We start from the raw sequence: 6,789 nt of genomic DNA, 5'->3' as shown, positions 1-6,789 counted from the left end.
TATAATGTTACCATAGTAACATTGTACTACTTTGGGGAAGTGATCGGTATTTTTTTTTTTTTTACACAATTTGCTTATAGCAAAGAATTACTTGGCTATAAGCAAGCATTTATCTGAATGACTTTGATTCATTCAGGGTTATTTTTTTTGTGCTTGGCTGTGATTTGGCCACGGCTAATCACATGACACAGCTGGGCTGTGATTGGCCCAGCTTGTGCATTTGATCGCTGTGACCAATCACAGCTAGACACGCTAGTATACAATGTATGGCATGAATGAAGCCATCCATTGTATACAACTGTCATGTGACCTGCTGTGATTGGTCACAGAAGGTCATATGGTACTGGAAACGGGGGCCGATACTCAGATCTGTCATCGGCCGTGTCCGAGGTACACGGCCGGTGACAGATCGCGCCGCAGAGCGGCCCTGCGGGCGGGCGCACTGCGCATGCCTGAAAGGACGCCATGTGGCGTCCACCTGGAGGGACGAGCTGCTCGCCCGGCCACCTTTCTGCTATTGGCTGGGCGGGAACCTGTTAAGATGTTATATCTGTGCGCACGTTCATTGGCAGATGAGATTGAAAAAAAAAAAAATGTTGGTACGAGTACTGAGCTCATTAGAAGGGGGACAGAACAAAACGCAAGAAGAAAGTAAATGCATGCGTGTAAAAGTGATCACATTTCTAATTGGTGACTATCAAACAATGGTGTGTTCACACCGCTGAAGAAAAGTATTTGTTTTACACATATAGACAGTTCATATCAGGGGCGGACTGACAACTCATGGGGCCCCCAGGCAATAGGGGATCATGGGGCCCCTGTGTCCCTGCCCAAACTCAAAAAAGCCTATGAAAAAGGTACCAGGGGCATCTCATGGGGCCCCCTACTGACCCGGGCCCTCGGGCAGTGCCCAAGTTTCCAAATGGTCAGTCCGCCCCTGGTTCATACACATCCAACACATCACACAGACACACCCATTCATTGAAATCATCCATTGAATCAAATACTTTATGGTTTGAGAAAGCTTGTCAGGGATCCCTCCTCCGTGCAGCCGTGCGATGGCGCCGGATCCCCTCTGGCCGCAGCGGTGCGAGTGCGCATGTGTGGGAGCGTACACATCACCGCAAGGCGGGCTATTTAAACCTCCAATACAGTTTAGACCATGCCTTCTGGTCTATAACATTCTGCAATCCATAACCTGATTCTGTTGCCTGTATCCTGATCTGACCTGACTAAGAAAGAACTCCGCCTGCACTGACCCCGGCTATCCCCTGACTATCCGCTTGCCTGCTCCCTTGTACTTGATTTGTTCATTTGATACTGACCTGGCTTGTCTGACTCTGCTACACATACTTACCTGCTGCTGCACCCATGGCCCAGCACCTGGCCTGCATCCTGGTTACCGCCATACCTGCCTGCTGCTGCACCCACGGTCCTGCAACTGGCCTGCATCCTTGTTACCGCCATACCTGCCTGCTGCTGCACCCACGGTCCTGCACCTGGCCTGCATCCTGGTTACCGCCATACCTGCCTGCTGCTGCACCCACGGTCCTGCACCTGGCCTGCATCCTGGTTACAGCCATACCTGCCTGCTGCTGTACCCACGGTCCTGCAACTGGCCTGCATCCTTGTTACCGCCATAACTACCTGCTGCTGCACCCACAGTCCTGCACTTGGCCTGCATCCTTGTTACCGCCATACCTGCCTGCTGCCGCATCCACACTCCTGTGTCCATTCCCGGTCTGCATCCTGATTGCCGCCATACCTGCCTGCTGCTGCACCCACGTTCCTGCATCCGCACCGGGCCTGCATCCGGATTTCCTGGGTCTTCACCTACCAGCCACCAGCTCCAGACCCACCCGGCACTCGTGCCACTCCTGGCTCTGCGCCCTCTGTTCCCACTATCAGGGGCTCCGCGCGGGAGTTGTAAGAGGACGCCTCCTCTCCACGTCAGGCTCCCCAACCAGGTAGGTGACAAAGCTTGCTATGTGTTTCCTGCAAACAGGAGAAGAAAGGAAAGAAGATCATCGCCATGTTTGTATTCCTAACCTAATATACTTTACCTGTGTTGGGTATGTGTATTTATGTATATAGACATCTTTATATGTAAAACATCTTTCATGAACTCACTGAACCTAAAAAATATAACTTAAAAACAAAAAGTTATTACTCTTTTCCTTTACCACACAAAGAAAGTGAACAGTACAACATTGTTACATTTACATTGGTATTTTATCCAATCTTTCAATATGGCTTCTATTCCTGTTTGGTTCCCAATGAGCACATTACTACCTGCTTATTTATCCAATTCCAGGATTCAGTAAAATCTCTTTTCAATGTTTAGAATTCCTTCACACCCTCATCTCGTTCCAGTTTCATTCGCTTAATTCCAGCCTGTAAAGATTCATTCTCGATCGTAATCGTTGAGAATGGAATGCAGGATCTCGACTTTTTCGTAGTTATTACACCTGGGCCTTTTTCCCCAGCGTGGTGAGTACACCTCAATATCACGCCTCTTTGTTCTATATTGGTTTTGTTTTACAATCTTTTCACTATTAGAGGCCAAACAAACTCACATAAACTCATTTTCTAACAGGAGCATGATCAGAAATCCCTCGTGGCAGAATGGAAATTTCCCAAACCTTCGCTAAAAGTGAGCCTGGCCGGCAGGAGCTTTTCAATTTTCAGAGCCCTGATGTGATCCATTCATCAGCTCCAGAGAGGGGAACGTTTTTTGCCATCAAGGATTTCTTACCCACACATCACTGGAAGGGGATCTCTGGCCTTTTGGATCCCATCTTCACCATACGAGGGCGCTTCTTCCTCACTATCTCCAGTTCCAGTCCATATTCTGACCAGAGAGAGGGGGGGATCTTCAGGATAATCACACACCGCGTATTTTGAATACGCTTCTGGTTAGTGCGCATTTCTACCATATGCACTGGGAACGCAGGGAGCACCGTCACAGAACTTTATTTTATTTCATTTTATTATATTGTTTGTGCATTTGTATCATTGGCACCTTTTATTTTTACCTGTTAGCGCTGCATTTTAGATTTTATAATAAAGGTCAATTCTAGACAAAGTTTTATGTGATGCTGAGTGACAAGTGTATGCCCTGGTCCCAGGATTTTTCCACCTCCATACATCCATGAACTGATAAAGCTCGGCCAACTCCGACTCCCCGCTGGCATTCGGATATAATTTATCAGCACTAGGGTCTGGAGTAAGATTAAAATCACCAGCAAGAAGAACATGGGATGTGGGATAGGAGGCCAAGAGCGGAGTCAAGGCAGCCAACGAACGCACGGAAGCTGGAGGCGGATGGTAGAGCCCAACAATTGCCATTTCAAAACAGTTAATGATCACATGGATTATAACATATTTACCCTCAGGGTCCAGCTTGAGATGAAGGAGAGTGAACGGCAATGACTTGTGTATAAGGACACTAACCCCTCTAGCATAAGAAGAGTATGTAGCATTATAATAATGACCAACCCAAGCTCTCCTGAGACTCAGCATCCTATGGCCCGTCACGTACCTGAGAGGAGACTGAAATGACGAGGTCAGACTCACTTGTGTCACTAGCCCTGACCCCACTGGAGGTGGGTGTCTAGGGACCAGGGGGACAAGAGTGCCAGCAGATGTTGCTTGAAGCACTTGTAGCTGGAGTCCTTAGAAGACTGATGAACCACCCATTCAGGCACAGTAGTCATATGCGGAGCTGGTATGGTAGATCGCCAGGCGTGCACCAGAGCAATGAACAAAATGCGATATCTCCTGCGCTCCAGGACCCAGACCGGTGGTGAGTAGATGGAATCAAACTCCAAAAAAGGAAGGAACCACCGAAATAGACAAGGTCGTGCAGCTCCACACCAAGGCTGGGGAAGCCCAAACAGAACTGTGAGGAAGAACAACAAAAAGAAGCTTCTTTTTGTTGTTCTTCCTCACAGTGCACCAGAGCAAGGCAGGAAGCTGGGATAGGAGACAGGAGCAATGTCATAGGAATAGCCAGGGTCATCAACGGGCAGACAGCGAGGTACCAAATCATAAGCAAGTCAAAGTCAGGAGCAGAGCCGAGGTCAGGAACAAATATCAAGCAGGAGAGGAATCAAGAGTCAAGTCGGAAACAAGCCAGGTCAGCAACAAGGGAATCACACAGGAACAAGCAGGACACGGGGGACAACTGAAGACCAGTCAGCACAAGCAGAGGCACCCTTTAAATAGTCCGTCTGGCGCCAATCTTCATCGGGCATGTGCACGATCACGCATTTCTGTGCGCATGCGCACGTCTGGTCACTATTCCCTGGATATTTCCGTGCGCATGCGCATTTCTATTCTCCAGCCATCTCACAGGAATTCCCTTACATGGCCCGTCAAATGGGTACAAATATGTGGGGCATAGGATTTGAGAAATTGGAAAACCAAGGAGTGATTAACGGGGGAGTTAATGCCTCGCACATTCCAGGAAATACATTTCAGATCAGGGGGCGCCGTAAGATAGATATTGGAGAACCTATGTGTAACCACTCAAACTGAACCCCGGGAAAAAAACAGCAAACTGTAAACCAGACATCAGAAAAATCTGTATATTAGCCGAATACCCTGCACAGACTGAAGCACATAAACAATCAAAAGCACCTTGCAGCAAAGAAGAAAAACAAACACCCAATCAGCATAGACCAAAGAAATGGTTACTATAAAAATTGGTAGGAAATGTTATCAGCTGGCCTCCAAATATGACTGAAGAAGTATAAACTAGGGATCTGAGGCCACCACAGAAGGAAGCGGCTCCACCAGCGGTTACACAGGACACCAGCTCCGTGAGGGGGAGGAAATGGATGGACCGTGACAGATAGGAAAATCCCTTGCACCAGCTAGGTAGCACAGGTAGGGATCCCTGTCAGAGCCCAGGACAGGTGCCAGCCAAGGGACAGAGCCTCCAGAGCCCCTCAGGGGACCAAGCCAACGATTATTTAAGGGGGAAGGGGGAAAGGACACAGACAGCTCCAGTAGTCCCCCTCCAGGCAGCAGCCACCACTTCACAGAGCCTCCAGACCAGGCCAATCCTCCTCTCCCCTGGGGGAAACACCCAGGCCTCCAAAGAACTCCCAGGGCAGTATGCAGGGGACAACAGAAGGCACCACCCTCCCCCAGTCAGCAGCTCACCTTTCCGAGATCCAGGTGGGATCCGGCCTAGAGTAGGCCACAGCAAGCCAGGTCCAGGCCTCGAGTAGGCCGCAGCAGGCCAGGTCCGGGCCTCGAGGGGTGGGTGGTAGGAAGGGAGGCAAGGGTGGAAGGAAGGGAGGGAGGGGTGGGAGGAAGGAAGAGAGGAATGGAGAGGTGGGTGGGTGGAAGGAAGGAGGGGGTGGGTGGAAGGAAGGGGTGGATGGAAGGAAGAGGTGGGTGGAAGGAAGGAGTGAAAGAAAGGAAGGAAAGGAGGGGTGGAAGGAAGGGGAGGATGGAAGGAAGAGGTGGGTGTAAGGAAGGAGTGAAAGAAAGGAAGTAAAGGAGGGGTGGAAGGAAGGGAGGGGTGGGTGTGAGGAAGGAAGGGGTGGGTGTAAGGAAGGAAGGGAGGGGTGGAAGGAAGCAAGGGGGGGGATGGAAGGAAGCAAGGGGTGGGTTGAAGGAAGGAAGGGAGGGGTGGTTGGATGGAAAAAAGGGTGTAAGGAAGGAAGGGGTGGATGGAAGGAAGGAAGGAAAGAAGGAAAAAAGAGGTGGATAGAAGGGAGGGGTGAAAAGAAAACTGAACCCTTCTGTTCAGCGGTGGTGGCGGCAACACTACGGGTGTATGTGAGGGGTGGTTGTGGTGACAAGCAGTGATCTCCTGTATGGATTTCAATGAAGTAGCAGGAAGGCGGTACTCCTCCTCTCCCTCCTGCGGCTTCCAGCTGCTTCGTTGAAAGCCATACAGGAGATCTTTGCTTATCACCACAACCACCGCCACCCCTCCCACACACCCCTAGTCCCAGCGCTGCTCGCTGCCTCCACCTGCAGGGATGGTTTGCAACTCTCCTCTGGGAGGGGGTTCAGACCCCCCTGACTTCCCCCTTATCTACACCCCTGAAAGGAACCCCTATAAAACTCTGGAGGAACCCTTGTGTTCTATGGAACCCTGGATGAGAATGCATGGACTAACCACTCGCAGAATGCATACCAAACCCCAGCAAGGTCCCCATTTAGAAGGACCGCCCCAACCAAGATGGCCATGGAAGGTCACCAGGGATTGCAGCATCCAGACAACTGCTCCCCACGTGAAAGCTACGGAGGCTCTACATGGGAAAACATCTCCCCTGAATTGCCACTCCATCAACATAGCGACAGATGCCACGTGCTGGATAGAGCAAGAACTACACCTGCCTACAGCTAGGCCGTTTATAAACATCCTTTGATAGAGAAGGGGTTAACAGCATCTTTCAAGCATGTAACTGAAAGGATTGTTGTGCTTCCATCTTTGCCCTAAAAGTGGCATAAAAGGAGGAACGTTGGTACATGTCTCCCAGGGCAGAGCCCAGCTCCTCAGGCCGTTTCTTTCACAATCCCTTGACAATTATCTTTGAAAATGTCCAGAAATTATTTTCCACTCCCCCTTCCCCCATCCCATAGGACTTTATTGGGTTCTGGATTATACTTTGCAACTTCTGAATTTCGAGGAACAGCCCACAAATGGAACCCAAGCACGTTCACTGATCACCACCTAGCACCAGCAAAAAAAATAAAAATTGCCTGGAAACGCCCCTGAGCTCAGCTACTCATAAAGGATTGCTTTTGTATTGACTGCAGAGTTTG

The sequence above is a fragment of the Staurois parvus genome, unplaced genomic scaffold, assembly GCF_062004578.1.
Source record: "Staurois parvus isolate SC_StPar_1 unplaced genomic scaffold, SC_StPar_1.0 ptg001559l, whole genome shotgun sequence".
Lineage (NCBI taxonomy): Eukaryota > Metazoa > Chordata > Amphibia > Anura > Ranidae > Staurois > Staurois parvus.
Note: the sequence above shows the minus strand (reverse complement) of the source record.